Below are 19610 nucleotides of genomic sequence, written 5' to 3'. Positions count from 1 at the left end.
GCGAGCCAAGCAGCTTTACAGAAAATTAAGATATTAAAAGTGTTTCTTGCACCCAGCTGGTTGTTTTATGATGATGTCTCTTGGCATGCATCTGCACCAGTTGCAAATAATTCTGAAATAGCACGGTTCTTGGCCCTGCTGACGCTTTTGGGTTTTTTTTCCTTTTTCAAATAAGGTTTTACTAAGAAGAAGGTTTACTCTTATTATGATTTATGACGACTTGCCCTTTATCAGAGTACTTGTTTCAGATTGAAGTCTTTGTAATGGCACAGCTGACGGAGGAGTTTGGGCATGAAGAAGTTATCAATATTAAAAAAATATCCTTTTGTGACAGCAGCGCTTTTGTTAAAGAAACTCCCATTGTTTGCTAAAAATGGGCAGACCCTGTACTCCTCCACGCGTCTGTCCTGTTGCCAGGCTGCCTTTATTGAGGATTTTTCTTTTCATGCATTTTATCTTCTGGATGAACAAAATGAGAACGGATATGTCTTAATGAAAAATAGATACCTAAAGTCAGGTCCAGAGAGGTAAATGGGGCGTGGGGGATGCAATTCACATTCAATTAAAGTCGCTTGTTGCTGTAAAGTATCTCCCCTCCAACTCCAGCTCTGCCTTTGGAGTTCTCTTGCCCCAGCAGTGACTGGAGCCTGCCTGAGGGGCAGAGTTGGGGAAGTAAGAGATCTCAGAATGGATTATTACCGCTTAAGTAAGCGTAAAATATCCATGTATTTTCCCACAGTTCTGCTATGGGAAAATAAAAACTGTCTGTTTCTCCCTATTTACTGTAGCGGGTTAGTGGTAATCACCATTTATGAAGTCACTCATAAGAAAGTAATAGCCTGAGTAGTGCTTTGGGATTAAAGCACATCTTTAAATGCTACTATAAGGAATCATTTATGTAATGCAACACTGATCTGTAGCCCTGAGATGGGTTTACATCCCATGATTGACCAAACATTGCTGGGTTTATTGCCCATGATGATATGTAGTGTTCTCGTATTTTTCTTTCTGTGTAAAAGTGTCTTTTTGTGGTTGGTGATATTTAGCACTGGGGAAATGCACGGGGCAGGTAGTGACCAGAGCTTTCCAGTGGCCTTACTGGGTGATGGAAAGTGACGTTTGCACCAGTTCCAGATCAATAGTGGGCTTCATTCGTGCCAAGTGGCCACGTTTGCCAAAGCGGGAAGGGAGCTGTGAAGCGATGAAGGTTAAGAGCTGGCTAGGTGAGTAACTGGAAAATAGCCAGTTGCCATTTTTCTTTTTAATGAACACAGAGGACCAAATTCAGTGGCAGTATTACCCCAAGCACTTGCATTAGAAATCACAGTGACAGTTTATTTGCATCCTGGGAATGTAGGGAACCAATTCGTATAGCTTAGGGCTCACTTGAATAAATGCAGTACAAGATGAATTAAAAAAAAAATGGTTCCTTAGCCAATTTATATGATGGTAATTATGAAAATGTCAGTGTATGGGATCGATTTTTGTGGAAGAACCTCCTCAAAACATATCCATGGAGTTCTGCATCTGATCTCGCTGCAGTGGTGTTGGATGTGTGGAAACTTTTGTGGGAGGAAGGTTTGGACCAAAGTTTGAAATATTTCACAAAAGTGCTTCGGTATTAACATCAACAGGCAGACACAAATGCTCCTCCTTTCCCCTTAAACCCACACTTCGACGCTGTTTTGTCGAGAGGTGCGATCACGCTTCAGTGTTGGGTATGAAGCAACACAGAAATCTAGCAGCCGAGGCCCGGGAGCCATGGCTCTTGCGCTGCCAGTCGGTGCCCTCAGCATTTAATGTCTCTTCCCAGCATCTCGTGATGAAACCCACGGTCTCGAGGAGAATGCGAGTAACGCCCCTCGTTGTCAAAGTGCGGCTTCCAGGCAGCTTATATTAGCATTGGACCCAGGGGGCTGGGGTTTTTTCCTCCTAAAAACCCAATTCGCCCTTGCAGACCTGAAACGACTTCCCTGATGGCCTTCTGAATACTTGGTAAAGGCCATTGATTTGGAGCAAGGATAGCAATTATGCTCATAAGAGAGCTAAAGAGACTGTTTTGCTGCTTTGGTTTATTGGATGACTGAGCTAATTCATTATTTGTATAGGAATGTTACTTTTTTTATTGCTGGCTAGTCATCCATTCAGGACTGTAAATCTAATTAATTTGAAGGCATGAAGTTTGTAAGAAGGTGTTTCTGTTTTGGTTTAAATATCAGAAATAATTAGCTAGCTAGCAAAAACTTTGCTGCTTTGTAACTAACTTTTTGGCAGTTCTGCAGTTAAAGCCATAGGCAGCGTATTAAGTCCAAGAAGAGAATATGGTGATTAAAAATGAATTCCTTACTACTTGGATGGTATCAACAGCTTAGCTCGTGTTTGTTAGGAGAGGGCATCTGTCTCCCTGCCTTATTAGATGAGGAGAAGGCAAATATAAACACAAAAAAGAGCCAATCTAGCCCCCTGCATTGCCTCCACTTTGCCAAAAGCAGCTGTACTGACTGTTCTAGTGGGCTGCTGCAGCTGCGAGTACATCTGCTGCCACCGCGCCTCTCGCCACGGGGGTTGTCCCTGTGGGTTTTCTCTAAAATGGCAATCTGTCAATACAAATATTGACAAGTGCCACCTTACTGCTGGGCATTTTAACCAGATTAGGTTCCCCAAAAGAAGCGGCCTGTGCAGAGGTGCCGAGCAGTAGCTGCACACTTTGTTTGTACGGGTAAGAACTGGCACAGACAGGCTGATGCGGTAGAAAAAGGAATGTCCTCTCAGCCTTAAATATTATTTGCAGACAAATGGATGTGATCAATTCTTGTTTTGCAGTTAGCAGCAGATTTACACTGCCTTAAAAAAAAAAATCCTTGATTTTTCCATCATTCTGTGTGTGATCTTTATTCTGAAATATGCTGGAAGCCATAACGTATCGCCAAAAGCGTTCACGTATAGAGGGATGTCCACGATGCCAGGATTCAGACGACGTTGCCAAGATGCAGCGGTGGGAGGGAGGGTGAAGCTGGTCTGCAGCAGGCTTCCAAGAGAAGCAGGTAAACATATGGAAAGGACACGCATTACGAAGAGTACTTCTGAGATTGAAGACCTGGATGGAGATGAAAATCTGTGTTTGGCTCCTTATGTCAGCAGGAGCTGCCTGTACAGTTGGGTTTTTTCCTCTGAATGAATTCCTGTATCCTTGGTACCTGGTGTCAGAGTGGCTGTGTCCTAGGGCAATGAAAATAGACGTTAATGAGTCAAGTAGGCACTACAAGTGCTTCTCTGCTATAGGCATCCAAATATGTGCTGATAGCAACCAAGGAAGCCGATATTTTAAGTGCTAAAACCGCTTAAACAGCTTTCTGGTAGAGATGGATCGCTGGGGAGGAGGGAGCACAGGCAGCGGCACTGGCATGGCTGAGTCTGCTCTGAGGGCACGTGCAGATGTTTGCCCTGTGCTCGTAAAGAGCCCAGGCTGATATTAATGAAGACAGTGTTTGAAATCACCTTGAGTAAAAATTTAGTTCCTATAACACGTTTCAATGCATGTAATGGCCCCGTTGGCGTTTCACAGAAACTTTACTGAAATTTGCAATGAGTGGTTTAAAAGGAAAAATCTGCATGCTTTGAATAAGACTGCTCACCGTTTGGGGGGTTTCTAGGTGTTGTGGGGTTTTTTATGAGCTGATGGAGATGTAGCAAAGCCTGCAGTTTCTGGCTAATTATTGATGGAATGTGATTCCTACACTGGCAAGTGTCTGGCTATTTTGACGAGATTCTAGTGATGTTAACTGAGAAACGGGGATGGGAGAGGAATAGGGAGGGTCTGTGGAGCTGAAATTTGTCCAGGTGATCTCTCTGTTCCCAGAGATGCTGCTGCTGGTGCCTGGCACTTTGGCAGTGGATGCTTTTTGTTGTCCTGAGGAGCAGAGCTGGCCTTCCTTGTGTGTCAGCAGAGCCTCAGTGGTGTTTGCTCTGGTCCCATCTCCGCTGCAGCGAGCCACCAAGAACAGCCGTTCAACTTTTTTTCAGCATTTTGTTGTTAAAAATATCTGATGGGGACTTTTTTTGACATCCCTGTTCCTTGAGATTTAATGTTAAGAGTTTTCAAAGAGAGCAACTGTAGGACAGTTATGGTTTCTCCTGCTCAGCTTTGATTAAAAATCTCTTCATATTTATTTTTAAAAACATCACAAGGCGTTTGCTTGTTGCTAAATATAAGTAGCTCAAATGACTCAAAGAGAATGCTGAGGTCCAGATTTTGGGAAATGAATCAGTGAGATGCTTTAAGCACTCTTAAATCCCACTTCATATTTTCAAAGTTGCCAACAAATGTAAACAACAAAAATTAAGATAACATGTTGTTTTGGTCTGTATTTTTAGGATGACATATGCTGCTGAGTCTTGGAGAGCACCTCACAGACGGGCGAGAGCTTTAATATTGCCGCTCCATAATGATTCATATATACGTGACTTCTTTTTTTCCCCCCCCCCCCCCCCCAACTTGGACTTCTGCTATGCTTCTGAAGGAGACTGACTGACATCCCTGCCCAGTTCTGAGTCTTTTTAAGGTATTTAGGCATTTAAAGAAGCACGTTGGCCCAAGCTGTTTATTTTGGTGGGATTTTCTGTGCTTAAAGTATTTGCTCTTAGTTTTTCCTGCTAAGGTATTCTTGAAAATCCTGGAGAACATTCATTTACAAGTTTAAGCAGGTAGACACCTTTGGAAAGCTTGTCCACAGAGAGCCTGCTACATATTAGAGCAATAAGAAAGATCTGTAAAAAAACAAAACCAAACCGCATCAAGCCTAGATTCTAGGGCAAACGAGTGTGATAATGTCTCATAGATGGTTTCTAAGAATGTCCATTCTAAATCTGAATTTTAAGCTGTGTTTCCCCCAAGGACTTTGTTCTTTTTGCCAAAGCTATGATCTCATAGCTTTTAGCCCATCTTCAGCTGCATTTCAAAATGTCCCTTCCCATGCCTTTAAATATTTTAAATCCAGATGAAACGAGGGAGCATCAGTGCAAGCACCCAACTTCATGCAGAAATCTGTTTCTCCTTTTGCAACTGACAGAAAGCTATTTGACTGCACCTGAAATGCAGCTGCTTAAGATTTAAAGTGTTATCGTTGCCATCTGTGATTGTGTGGTCACAAAAATATTGATGCAGTTGACCACAAGAGCTAAACTGAGAGCGCATCAGTTAGGTAGTCAGAGCCTCAGGATCTGGCTAAGCATGAGAATTGTGAATTCACAAGACTTACGTATCTCACTTGGGTGTATCCTTTTAAAAATGATCGAATTTGTCACTGTTGGTGCATATATAACTTTTAAGGAGAGGAGCTGCATGTTGACTTTTTTGTTAGATGTCTTTCTATTCACAGCTGCTTAAGGTGTAATTATTTTTTTCCATATCATTTCATTAGAAGGGAAAAAAAATCCTTTTGCAAAGAGGCTATAGAAGATTATCAGCGTGAAGCTTATCCTATGCAGACGGAAGGATTAGCAATATCATTGAAGCAATGAGAGTCATTGTTCAATAGGCTTGAATTTCCCACTTATTGCCTATTTACAGAGTGTGATTCCCACTTGTGCTCGGATGTTTTCCTATAGCCCTGGCAGGCATGAGGTGCTCTTCTGCTCAAAAAGTGGATTTCTTTGATTTTTCTGAAGTGTTCTGTTTCTGCTTTTCCAATACTGGGACTAAGACAATTCATATCAAATTTCAGATGGGAGCAGAGGAAATCCAAGTGCTTTACATCACATATGAAAACTCGTATCGACTCGGGGTTTGAAGTTGGAAATCCTAATCAGCTAGAGTGCATTCTCAAGTCTGATAAATCTTAACAGAACTTTTAATCAATATAGCTTAGAGTTTGTGCCAGAGCACATAGCCAGCTGCAATATATACAACTTTCGGTAAAGTTACAGAATATCTGCACATTTATTGAGGATAAGTATCTCTCTGGGATGTGGTGGTGTTGCTTTATGGAAGGGATTTGAGCTGACTCTGGGCTTAAATTCCTGGGGGGGTTCTTCCCAATGTGGAGTTTTTCCAGGTGCCGCAGTCTCGGGGTGCCCCTATCTATGAGAAGCAGGCTTTTTGGATGCTCGTGCTGATTTTATCAGAGGCATGTGTAGATATACTTGTGCTCCATTTCTCCCTTTTTCAAGTGCCACTTTTTGTCACTTGCATGACCTTCCCAAGTGCCGGACCAAATATTACTTATGGGCAGGAGCTGAAGGCCAGCGATGTGGCTTGGTAGCTCGGTTCAGCAAGCTTTGGGCTGAGCTTAACAACAGAGATTCTCTGGGTTTGCAGCCCTGATGTTTTTGGCAATCCTGCTGCTGCTGCTGCTTACATGTAAAAACAGATTTACCACCTCCAGGTACCTTGGAACCGACTCTGGCGTAGCTGGCTGAGTTGGTCTATATTTACAGGGGTTTGTGCTGTGTGAGAGCACAAATTGGCACCCACTGCCCGCGCCTGTGACAGCAGCCTTTCCATGGAAGACACGTAGCAGGAGCAGTCTCGCTCGGGCTGCTCGCCATCTCCCTCTGGGCGTACACAGCCCAGACCTGTTCCAGTAGGTCGTATATGGCATACAGTTTTCTTGCTAGCGCCGTATGGTAGCGCTTGGAAGCAAAGGTTAGTCTAGCTGAAGTGGTTTCTGCCATAGAGAGGCACTGCATCACCTGTCTTGTATGTCTCGACGTGCTGCGGTGGTGGCTACACCAGCCCTTAGTCCACGTCTCTGTCTTGGACAGCTGCGATAAGAGTCGTACCCTGCACTTGAAAGCAGGATGGAGTGGGAAGAAAAGAGTTTTCAGTTCTCTCGGCTGTACATTTATAAAATTTTAAACTCAAAAAGCTCTCCCCCTGCCAGGATTTCTCTAAAGAGAAAAGATAACCTTGGCACGCTGCTGTAATCGTCACTCGCTGTTTCCCTTGGCACTGTTAGGACAAGTGTGGCTTGTACCCGGCAAGCAGACAGCAGTGCTAAATTCTGTCTGACTGTGACTGTTGCTTTATTACCAGGAGGACTCAGGACTGAGCAGACACTGCAGAGGAAGATATTTCAAACCCCTCTTATACCTTCAGTTCTTCAGTTTGGGAAATTACATTTTGCCATGTAGTTTTTAATCTGTCGGTGTAGACCATACAAAATGACAAGTAGGCATGATTTAATTTTATGATAGCACTGCATTAGATGACCACTTTATGTTGCTGTAAAAGAGGGACTTGAAGTAGTGGCGTGCTTTGCTCTTCCTTCCTCATTTGAGATTTTTGTTTCTTGAAGTCTGACAACAAAACCTCAGTGTTACAAACAGCTTTACTGTTGTCTCCTGGGGCCTGGTTACCCATTTGTGGAGTCAGATTTGGTGAAATGGGTATCACGTAAGCACTGAGTGTTTTGCATAATTTTATCAGGACTTCTCAAAATGTTTTATAATGGCTATCAAACCCGATCCCTTATTTCACAGATGGGAAAAACCAGGTCCAGGCAGCATGAGCAAGGAGGAGATAGCCAGAATCCAAACCCCGGGTTGGTTGGTTATCTGTCCATGCTCGCATTGCTCCGTGGAGCCTGACAAAGAGCTCCTGGATGCAGCGCATCCATGTGCCGTAGCCAAGCGCTGCCCATGAGTGGAGCCGGAATCCTGTGGGCTCAGAGTGGTGGCTGTTCCCAGCCCTCCGTGAACACGAGATGCGGGGCTCCTGGTCCCAGCGATAACGGCATTAGTGGGCACCTCTACTCGGAGCAGAGTTGTGCTGGATAGGTGTCCCCTAGCTCCAGAGGGCAGAGCTAGTGGTGACTGACTGCTGTGCCGAGCCGGCTGCCCTTCCGTGGGAGAGCATCAGCAGGAATGGGGTGACGTGGTGGCTGGTCTTGGTGGCTACTGTCGAGGTGACACATCTCGCACTTGCTGTGAGCAGCTGAGTCCTGACTGTGTGTTGGTCTCCTAGTCTTTTACATACACTGCTACAAATTCCATGTGAGTAGGCAGCGGTAGGTTCTTCCAACAGCATCGCAGCTGGGCAAGAGAGAACAGAATCGGAATTGCATTGGCCATGTCCATGAAGAAAAAGCAAAGCAAACTAGCTTTTGTTTTGTGGCCCTTGAGTAGAAAGAAGAAATATTCTTGTATAAATCACGAGTAATGCAGTTGGTATCGTTGAATTTTTATCTTGATAAAACTGAGATAAGGAAGAACTAGTACTACTGTATATGATTCTGGTAAAACAGTGTCCAGAAAATTGTTTACAATTCCAGGCACTCATATTCAAAACAAGATAAACTGAAACAGGTGCAGAGCAAAGGTTTTAGGGTGATTGAGGAAATGAATAACAAGAGATTAGAATACTCGTGCTTCATTAGCTTATCAGAGAAAATTGTGATAATGCATCATGCAGGTATACACCAGGGATGAGGGGGAACATGCAAAACCTGAGGCTGAGGTTGACATGAGCGTAGGTGGCCAAATCTGGACCTAAGAAAAAGTTTCCTTCTCACTAGATCAAGCTCAATATTCATTTCGGCTTCCTAACAGGAAGGGCATAGGTGGTAAATATTTTTTTTTTTTTTGAGGATGGTGGTCTACTAAGCTTAATTGGGACACACACACACACAAAAAAAAGCCCCCAAACAACTAAAGCAGTAACATTAGAATTATAATCTTATAGTGATGTTTCTCTATCTTAATTAATGAGCAAATTGCTTCAGTCTCTTCCAAGTTTCTGTCGCTAGAACAGTTTATACCATCTGAGAATCTGATCCTGAATTTTCAGACTTAACTTAATCCACTTTATCTGCTGCATCACCATGGGAAGAGAGAGATGCTCACGCCCAGGGGAAGCAGAGATAAAATAAGCACTGTTCCCCAGTGTCCCAGTCAAAGAAAAATCCAGCAGTTGCAGAAGGACACGTAAATATTAGGCTTCTGGTTTGGGTGCTTGGTGAGGGAATGTGAAGCAATGACAAATACCTCACAGTTCTACGTAATCATCATGCTATCTATTCTATTGAACCATGGAAATGAAATAAAATCCAAGGTGAGCATCCATTTAAGAGTTCCTAAAGGGTTTCTTGAGAACATGCCAAATTCAATATGTCTTCAGGTGCCTTTAAAGTTCATGCAGAGAAAACACACTGTGCTGCCAAAATTTATTAGAATGGGCTATTATTGGAGCTCTGAGGACAATTGCTTAGAAGGCACTTGTTTCATCGTTCTGTATCTTAATTATTGAAGTGATGGAAGTCAACAAGGCTAATCTGATTTGTGAGAGTAATTGAGGTCAGTGTGCAGGGAAGAAGGAGAGAAAAGGAAGGAGGTTTTCCATTTAATACGAATGAAATGATAACTTTCATTTCAATAAGCAGAGAGCAACCTTGAAACAAGTTGAGTAAATTTTCCTCTAAAAATATATAGGGCTTTGAAGATTTAAGAAAAGAAAGAGGGGGTGGGGAAACCCCACAGATTTTCTAAGACTCTGTAATACTTCACAGGAGACTAGGCAGAGAGGGAAAAATCACTACTGGGCGAAACAATCTATTCTACTTTAATTATTTCATGTGCACCGTAATTACAGGAATCTTAATAAATTAAGGCAAACTATAATAGAGAACACAAAAGATGGGGGGGGGGGGGGGGGGGGCGGAACCCCAACCAACAAAGCCCTTCAAACCTACTAGGAGCTGCAGTGCTGGGAGTCCTGGCTGGTTTACTTCCCCTCTGATCTTGGTACCCTACCTCATCCACATCACAACTATCACAAAGTTGTTCACTGATTTTTTTTTATTTTTTTTTTTAATGAAACTTTAAAGTAGGCATAGCTAATACACCTGGATTTCTTATTCTCTGAGGTTTCCAGTTTTAGGATGTACAATGGTCTTAAGTCAGCACAGGCTTTATGGTGATTTAAATGCTTCTCCTCCTTTATTTTATTTTCCTCTCCAGGATGAAGTGATGGGCTTTCCAGCATGGATTCGTACCGTTTTAAGATTAGTCTATTCCTACTCACACACATAAACTACATTTAACTCTTCTGCAACTTTGTACCTAATAATCGAATCCAATTGGTTTTAGATAACACTGTGTTCTCATTTACCAGATGAAGCCAGCAATAAAAAAACACCAGGAAGCAAGAGGGCACGATTATTCCTAAGAATTTCCTTATTTCTGAGCAATATAAATCGGGGATTGGACAACTCCAGCTTAGCTGATGTCTTCTACGCTTTCCCAGATCAGAATGACTTTGGGTTATTTAATTGTGAGTTGAGAGCTATTTTCAGTTTAATAGTAGTATCTCTAATACGAAGAAATTAAGGGAATGGATTGTAAAAGAATAGTAGTGACAAATGTAATAACTGACAGGTTGGTGCCCCTTGATACAACGTTCCCATTAAACAATATCTGTTCACTGATGCGCATCAGATCCATGCGCCTAGTCAGCATCTGGGATGAGCAACACATTCTAGCAAACTGTTCAGATTTACCTGTGCAGAAAAAAAAAATATCATCCTAGAGGCTTATTAGTATGTGTTCCCATTGTAAATAGTGCCGGTAGGGTGCTAATTGGGATAATACCTCAACATCTAAGTGCAGTTACAGCATTCAAAATTGCCTCTGAGAGGGCAATTACAATTTTCTACACTATTGACGGAGGGAAGACAATTTGCACCATGTTGAGCCCTAGCCATGTTTGAAGCAGGCCGTTTTTCCCTTGGGTATGCACGACTTGAGGGCTAAATTGTCCTGAGGTTTTTAACTTTATGATAGTTTCTACAAGATATTTCTGCTCCTGAGTGTGAAGGGGAAATATCTTTTTTTTTTTTCTGTTTTTTCTAGTGGCTTTTTTTTTTAAACCTGTGACAGATGCTTTAAGAGCTGCTTATTTGTAAAGGAAAAGGAGTTTGCTTTAAAAAAAAACCAACAACAACAAAAAAAGCAACAATAAAAAGCCGCTTTTTAATGCTGATGGTTCCCTTTATCCACAGTTTGGGAACAGCTGCTCCAAATACTTTCCTCTTTGTTCACGGCTTCTTGTGTTGTAACCTGTGCTGGAAGAATAAAGGCTGGGCAAAAGGTTTTCCTGGCTTAAGGGCCAAGAGTGGTTGGTTATGGTGAAGTGGCACAGGGCAGGAAAGGGAACCATCCCTCCTCTTAGGAAGGAGCGGTGCAATGATCGTTAGGCAAGAGACTTGGAGAGATGCAGGATGCTCCAATTCCAACGCTGTGCTCGGTCCCACAGGGACAGACCTGCGGGAAGTGAATTTATCCTTTTTTTTTTTTTTTTTTTTTTTTTTTCGGTTCGCTGCTTTTCATTGATCCCATGATGTGATCAAGGGGTCTGTTGGCAGCATTGGCCAGCTGACAGATAACACTTGATGCTGCGCGGCTGCCTCTGGATGTAACGCTGTGTAAGTGGCGTGCCTCGGCAGTGATTGCAGGCGCTCAGATGGAGCTAGGCTTTAAATATCTGTGGATACCAGGGAGGTTTTGGATTCTGCATAGTTTTCGGATTGGATGTTGTGTTCTTTTTGCTGTGAGTTGACCTAAATAGCTACGTATCTAAGAAGGAATTAAATTGATTAGTCAAACCTTGTTGCTAAGCTTTCCCAGATAAAAGGGCTGCAGCATTAAAGAAATCCCCAGGTACAGACTGGACGGTTAAGGTGGAAGACCAGGTATTGGGCTCGCACTACGCTCAGCGTTCGCGTGAGCAACTAACTGCAAGCGAAGGCAGGGAGCACCATCAAAATGTCTCAGCTATTCTCTCTCTCCCACTGGTATGAGTGTTTCACACCCTTCCTCAGTTTTCCAGAAAGCTGATCTGTTTTTAAAACTCTTTGTCAAAGGTTTAGAAATTAAACAGCTTCACACTGACGTCCTTACTGCTTCTGGTCAGTTTTACCGTTGGGTTTTTAATGGACCTCTTAGCCCGCGGGTGCTGAGGTTGCTGTACTGCTCCTGAAAAGGCGCTGCCGTCGGTGCTGGGCTGACTAGCAAAAACGCTCGTGCCCAATTGATCATACCACTGCTAAAACATGTTTGAATTTCTGCTTTGCTTTGAATGTAAATGTGATCTTGATAAGCTAACAAGGACACTTCTGTTCATACAGAATTCATGAATGCATGTTAAAAGCCGCTATAAAAGGATACTTCTTGTCTTCAGCTAAATTGACAGCCGCTCTTTCAATATATACTGTTTGTGCTTGAAAATCAAGACATATGATTGTCTCTCTTACAGCTAAGAAAAAAGATTTCTTTCTAATGCCCGCATGAGTGAAAATCTATGCTATTTGCTATGATGTTTCCTTTGAAGAGGTACCGCTTTGTTTTGGTATATAACTATTGCTTTTCCCTTTGCTTGTCTGTCTTAAAACACAAATTTCCTTGGGTATACACATCCGTGATTAACCTCTCTTCCTTCCGCTGTCAGTCAGAGCCTTCCCAGCAAGTTTTGTTTTGAGTTGAAAACTAATGATACTGAGAAGTTGCCCAAAGAAAAGAAATTTGAAGGTAATACATTGTAGGGAGCAGAATTCTTTTTTTTCTTTTTTTTTTTTTTTTCTCCCTCTCCTCCTCAATGAATAATGTTGGGCTTTGTATACCTGATTGCAGCATGTAGCAAACAGAGAAGTTGATTCAGCTGGACAAAATGGGGCTAAAGGTAAAAGGGGGAGGAGGGAAATCATCTGCTTTTCATCAGCACATGTTTTTTCTCTCTTCAGGAACGGGGTTTTCCATGTAGAACCACTTAACGTCTAAGCAGATGCACATTGACTGGAAATGATCAGATATTTTCTGCTGGACCAGATTGTGCAGATGGATATCATGCCCTTAGATAGTTATCGCGGTGCACACGGAGACTGTTGTCCCAGAGTTCTGCTCCTTGCAGGGATCGTGCAAACGGCCTTTAATTGGCTTTGAATGAATCCAGCCGGCTTCACTTAGAGAACCGTTCTCAGTTATTAAGCTAACTTGACTGATTTTGCTTAAGGCAGATTAAGGAGCACGAGCGGCCCTACCTGTAGATCTTCAAGGAAGGTAACTTCCAGCCCAAGGGCTGGGCTGCAAGGCCACAAGATGTTCACCCAACCTGGCTGCTTCTAGAACAGATGTCTTTCCTTCGCCTTAGCAGCACAAGTGTGGAGAACAGTGGAAAGACTGATTTAGAAAGGATTTATGATACTAGCAGCAGGTTCTTTCCAGTACTGGCATGAAGAAAAGCAAACCTTGGGCCCTCACCACAATAAAGTATGTATCTAGAGATTACCCTGAAAATCAGGGTAGGCTAATTTACTGTGTGTGTCAGTTCTCGGTCCTCCAGCCCATACTGCTATTTTCTGCAGCAGTAAGATCCATAATAAAAACAACAACACCCTTGCATTTCAGGTACTGGGACTTCAAGAAAAATATTGCTTAGAAATATTACAAGACTGGTGTCAGGATGAACGATGGCCAAGCTCCTAGCAAGCTTGGAGAGGCAAGCTCTGAGGAACCCTGCTCAAATGGCTTGAAATGTTTCAGGGTCAGCTTTGTAGCCTGCTAGCTCACTGAGCAGGCACAAGCACCACGCACAACCTCTACCCTCAAGGTACAAACAGGCAGGATTTGGGCCAGGTATGACCTTGTTCTGCCCTTTGCAACATGGAAGAATCTTCTCCAGTACAGTTGTACATGTCGGTTGCAAGTAGAGTGCTAAAAAAAATAATTGCAACAAACATTAATAGTTTGGCTAGTGGGCAGTGTTAATGGGCTAATGGCTGGCTAGTAGAACAGTGTTAGCGTGAGGGGTACATGTGTCTGTTCACTGACTTTCCCAGTATGAGGCTGGACAGCTTTGTGCCAGCTGCTGGGAAAAGATGTAAGGGAAGAAGAAAGATGTCAGACAAATCAAAAATGTAAGTGGTGTCCTGAGATCAGGACAAATTTCTAGAATCTTCCAAGAACAGTGCATACTGAGATTCAGAGATCTGGTATTAGGATCTAAGTTTCTTTTGTGCATGTTTACGTTGAATAGACAGTCCTGGCACAGGTTGCATTTTCTTCAAATGTATGTCTCTCAAAAGTAGATTGAATTTCTTCCAGTGGCATGTTGAAGATGATGGAGATAATTCTGTCTCTTCGGCTGCGCCATGTAAAAAGGAAAACACTTTGTATATAGTTAAATCAGAAACCTGGGATTATACGATCAAACTGGAGATCTGCCATAAGAACATTTGTCTACCACAACCTTGTGGAGCTGTACCAGGTCAGACAAAACCTGTTCTCCTTCAATATCCCCAACGAAGTTGCAAAAGATTTCTCTGAGCAAACACAATTTGGCCAGGCTTGTCATATCTGGGTCACAGGCATGAAGAAGGATATTCAGGAGAAAATTGTGAAAGGCACTCTGATTTGCATAGGTATTAGAGTGTGTAACTGAAAAACACTTGTGTCCCTGGCTTTAAAAAAAAAAAAAAAAGTGTTGTAATACCTATGTACCACAGGATGGAGTTACAGACTTAACTTTAGATCTCCTTGCCCACTAGCCAAACTATTAATGTTTGTTGCAATTATTTTTTTTTTAACACTCCGTACTTGCAACAGACATGTACAACTGTACTGGTGAGGATTCTTCCATGTTGCAAAGGGCAGAACAAGGTCATACCTGGCCCAAATCCTGACTGCTTCTACCTTGAGGGTAGAGGTTGTGCGTGGTGCTTGTGTCATTAATCGATGTGCTTTAATCTGCTGTGATTCAGCATTCGAGAAAGATACACTTTTTCAGAAGTCTGTTAGGAGTTAGGTTCAGCATATTGCTCCCATCTGGGGGAAATCATAGAATAGTTTGGGTTGGAAGGGACCCTTAAAGCCCACCCAGTGCCACCCCCAGCCACGGGCAGGGACCCCTCCCAGCAGCCCAGGGTGCCCCCAGCCCCGTCCAGCCGGGCCCTGGGCACTGCCAGGGATGGGGCACCCACAGCCTGGGCCAGCGCTTTGTCACCCTCATGGTAAAGAATTTCTTCCTGCCATTTCATCTAAATCTACCATTTTTCAGTTTAAAATACACTGAGAAAACCAGTCCTTAGAGGTCATGGGCCTGATGGCAGTGTATGGGATGGTACAGCAACAGCATCACGTGGGCGGTAATGTTACCAAAATTATGGGTTGGAGGCAAGAACGAGCTGCAGTTTGGAGCAGTAACAGCCAACCTTGCAGGAGGAATGTCTGCTAGGAGTGAAAGCAAAGCATAAAGGCATCTTCTAGTTTTTTGGGGGGGTGTTTCTGTTAACTTGTTTGTGTGTGTTTTCCTGTTGAAGGATGAGGCTGTGCTCTAAGAGCAGGTGCTCCTGAAATCCTCTCTCTGCCAGGAGACCTAACGCAGTGCAGCTGAAATGGTGGGTCCTGGAGGTGGTACTGCAGAGCAGCTAGTAACGGCTGCTGCTGTCACTGGGAGAGGCATTCCCGGAGGTTTCGTTTCCAGGCAGCCAAGCTAACCTTTAGCAAAATTAGTATTCCTCAGCTCCTCTGTCTGTGGAAAGGTGATAGGATTTAATTACATACTAAAAAGAATTATGAAACTGAATCTACTTGTGTTTGCAAAACACTTGGAAACCTTCAGATTGTAGAATTGGCAGTATTAATGATTATTATCTTACATCATCCTTGCATTTTGCTGTCCATCAATCAAGATACAGGAGTATTTTCTCTTGGAAATGTCAGAAATACCCTTTACCACTAGCAGAGCTGCTCCAGAAGAGGTGGTTGCCCATTTGTGAAAGTCTGCAAAGCTGCCTTCACGTGGAATGATGTAAACTGTCTCACTTCCCATTTCTAAAGTAATTCACAAACATAATTGAGATTATACACTTGCCAAAAAGCTTGTCTTCAGTTTTTTAGTGAATGTACTTAATTAAAAGCTAAAACCACTGTTTAGTGCTTTATCATTTTTTTAAAGGCTGCTTTTGTTACCAAAGATTAATCTGGGGGGGGGAGAAAAAATGCCTGTGTGTATTCATGAGACAGGTTAATTCTGAAGGCAAAAGGCATTATGGCATTCAAGCTCTGCTTTCTCTTCTCGAGATACTAGTCGTCTTTTTGTCTTTTTTCTCCCTCCCACTCCCCCCCCCTTCAGTATATTAATAAGAAATCAAGTAAAGTCTTGGGTGTTATGCCCCTATGCTAAAGAGTTAATACATAAACATTGATTTGTGAGCTTCTGTATCCTCCTTTCTGTATCTGTATCCTTTAATACAAGGAATGTTTATTACTCAAAAGTTACAGGTTTTCCTTAGTCTCTTGCCTTGTCAATTTTCATAAAGTGGGGCAAAGTCAGACTAGGGCAATACCTGGGTGAGAAATCTGAGAAAAAATGAACTGGCGTTAGTGAGTCACTGGTGAGGGCTTCTCTGACTCAGAGCCTGGCAGCACGGCAGCAACCAAATTATCGTCCTTCGGATGACGCGCAAGACACTGAGAAGTGATCCAATCTGCGAGGATCTTGTAATGAGAAGAGAAACACTGAGCTCTAACAACTTAAATACTAGATGTTATACTGTTTTTGTCTAATTTGTGATGTTGTAAGTGTTCTTCTCAAACGATTCTCTCTTTCTATCACTTCTCACCGGGAGAAATCTCAATTCAATAGCAATAATGTAACGTCTGAAGCAATTTTCTTCTACTGATTTTATTCCTCACATCATCTTGTATTAACCACATGTCACTTCAATATTTATTCTGTCTGTGTGTGGACTTCAGATCAGTTTCAACTCTCGGCTCCTGTATATTGGATAGGAGCCTAAAATCCCCTTTAATACCCTATTGTATAAGTATGGCCTTAATAGCATGCTCAATCATATCCCCAGTTTAGGGATATGGCTATAGGTTTGGTTTTAAGAGGATATTTCTTAATCTTAAGGTATTGCCCGTTTCAATTTACAAATGTCCAGGTGGGTACCCTGCCCTAAATGGAGATAAGGACTTGATCAGGTTGTACCTATAGCAGAGCTTTAGATTTGACCCCATGTGGGTTTTGGAAGGAAATTGCTTTCGGTTTTTTGGGTTTTTTTTCTTCTTTCCTATTCACCATTCTTTGATATACATTGTGAGGTTTGTGAGCTGGATTTTTTTTGAGGAAACCATTATTGTAGATTGCCTTTTTCATTCCTTCCTGCGTCATCTCTTCAGACTTGAACATACTTGTTGGCGTGATGCAAGTGACCGGTAGCATGTTGTGGCTGTTCACCGGCAGTGTCTGGGGAAAAGCAGCATATTTCACCTGGCTTAGACGCCCAGGCAGCAGCTGGGTATTATTACCCATATGGGTTTGGCTGGAAACTACTAAGGATCTGAAAAACAAATGTAATCGTAGAGATTCCAAAGAAACAAATATTTGTGTTCACTCTCACGGCAGACTTGGGCTCCTATCCTTGTCCAATTTCCATCAGCTGGGCTTCAGTGTCCCACAAAATAATTTTCTGCCTTCTCCTGCTAGTTCATGAGCTGCTCCCAGAATAAGCAAATGGCGACTTTTTATTTGCAGGGGCTCTGTTTGCTTCAGGGATACTTTCCAAGCCATGTGTTCTTTTTTTTTCACAGCGTTGTCAGCTTGTCTGTTCCCACCTGCTATACTGTCCACCATGCTTCTGGGAAGACTGTAAGAATAGTATTGACATTTTAGCTAGCTTTAAAAATTACTTTTGGCTGAGTAACATTTTCACAGCGTTATTGTCATCCAGAAACCTTAAATTGATAGCAGTCCTGCATTGGAAAGGAACGTCATGGAAAAAAATGACAGAACTATTCTGGTGTGAAGCTGGTACAAATGAGAGCAAAAGCTCTCCATAAATAACATGATTACATGGATATTAGCGTTAGAATACTATATTGCTTCTAAGCCGTGCGTACACAAAGATATCCAAAACTTTAAATAATGTTGAAAGATACTCCGAGAAAATCAATGACTGCTGTTGGCCGTTGGTTGCCTCAGGTAATGCAAATGTAACATGCAGTTATTGCGGTGCTGTGAAATCTCTTGGCATCCAAACTACAAATTTCTTAGCTTCTGTGGGTACAAAGCAGAGAGAAAAACAGGAGTTTAACATTAGTGTGCTATGGTTAGGATATAGCTTAACGCTGAGTCCTTGAAATAGCTTAATAGATCTGAGCAATCAATCATGGCAATATCTAAGACCTCATCAGAGCACCCACCCTCTAGCCTGTGCCTGGCATGCAAGTATTTGAGAGCCAAGCGTTGAATATTTGCAACCTCAAGGAGGATGAGTTTGGGAGTACTCACAGGTTTCAGGCAGGAAAAAAGCAGTTATGGTCACTGAGAGCCTCCCATACACACAGTCCATTGAATGACACCCAGCAATCTGCGGGCCAAGTCTGTAGCTTGCTTGTTATAGCTGGTGTCTCTTACAAATATATCCAGTCTTATTCTTAAAGTCTGAAAACAACTGCAAATTTACTGTATCCCTGGGGACGGTTGTTTGCTAAGTCAATTATCCCTTGGAAAAAAAAAAAAAATATATGCCTGACTCTGGTCTGGATTTGTCTGGCTTCATGTAAAGTGCCTTTCCCTCCCATCATTAGAAGGATATCTATTTAAAACCCTCTTTCTTCCATAGATGCTTCTAGACTATCATATGCTAATAATGGGCTGCATCCTCTTCCTGCGGTAGATGACTATAAAGCTGTCAAGAAGCATTTGGGTTTAGAGCAAAAGCAATTATACTCGATTTTTTGGATTAAATTTTGAATGTTACATGAGTGGTACAGAAGAATAAATCACCTTTAGTCAGAGCTACACGGGCTATGTATTCTATTCATATTTGGGATGATGAAGCATTTCTAACAGAACTGCACCTGCTCTAGGTATGCAGAAAGATCGCTCTTAGTGCCACAGAATTCTCTGTCCTGCTAAGGGTTGCTCACGTTGATGCAGAGTAGCTGTTCAAGCGTATGTCTTGAAAGCAATTAAAACTGCTGTCTGAGATAACATGGTGATGAGGCCTTTCATCACACAGATGGCTGGAATACTGTGAGAGGTGATCGGTTTTCTGAAGAGCAGTGCTGGCCCAAGCCTGTGCTCTATAAATGGTCCTGATGCTGCTGAAAGTCTGTCTCTTGCCTCAATTTACTGCTATCAGCAGCTTTCCAAACCGAGAGATGTGAAGTTTGCAATCTTATGCTGATTTCTAATTGCCACGCTGTTAAAGAATTACCATTTGGTATTTCTTATATGAAACCTTTAAAAGCCAAAGAAAAAATAAAAATTACTTGGACAGTTATGTGAATCTGCTTTATTAACACAGTTTTGCAGGCTGGTCTGTAGATGTCAGCCTGAGAAGTATTCCAAAGGCAAAATGAGCAATTGCAGAAGTTAGTTTTTGTTGATCGGTGTTAAATCGGATTCAAGATAATCAAAGGATGTAATGGGAAATAGGATGTGCTTAAGTCTAAGCAGGTTTCAAAGAAACACTTGCCCTGAATGGTATACCTGAAAGCTGTTTGTGAAAGGGCCGTTTTCCTGAGTAGGCTAGGATGTAGAATGGGGAATCTCTTCAAAGCCGAGACTCTTAATAATGGAGAAAAAGCACCACCAAATAAAACAATGTAGC

This window comes from Falco rusticolus, chromosome 20, assembly GCF_015220075.1.
Source record: "Falco rusticolus isolate bFalRus1 chromosome 20, bFalRus1.pri, whole genome shotgun sequence".
Lineage (NCBI taxonomy): Eukaryota > Metazoa > Chordata > Aves > Falconiformes > Falconidae > Falco > Falco rusticolus.
This window is presented reverse-complemented; position numbering follows the sequence as displayed.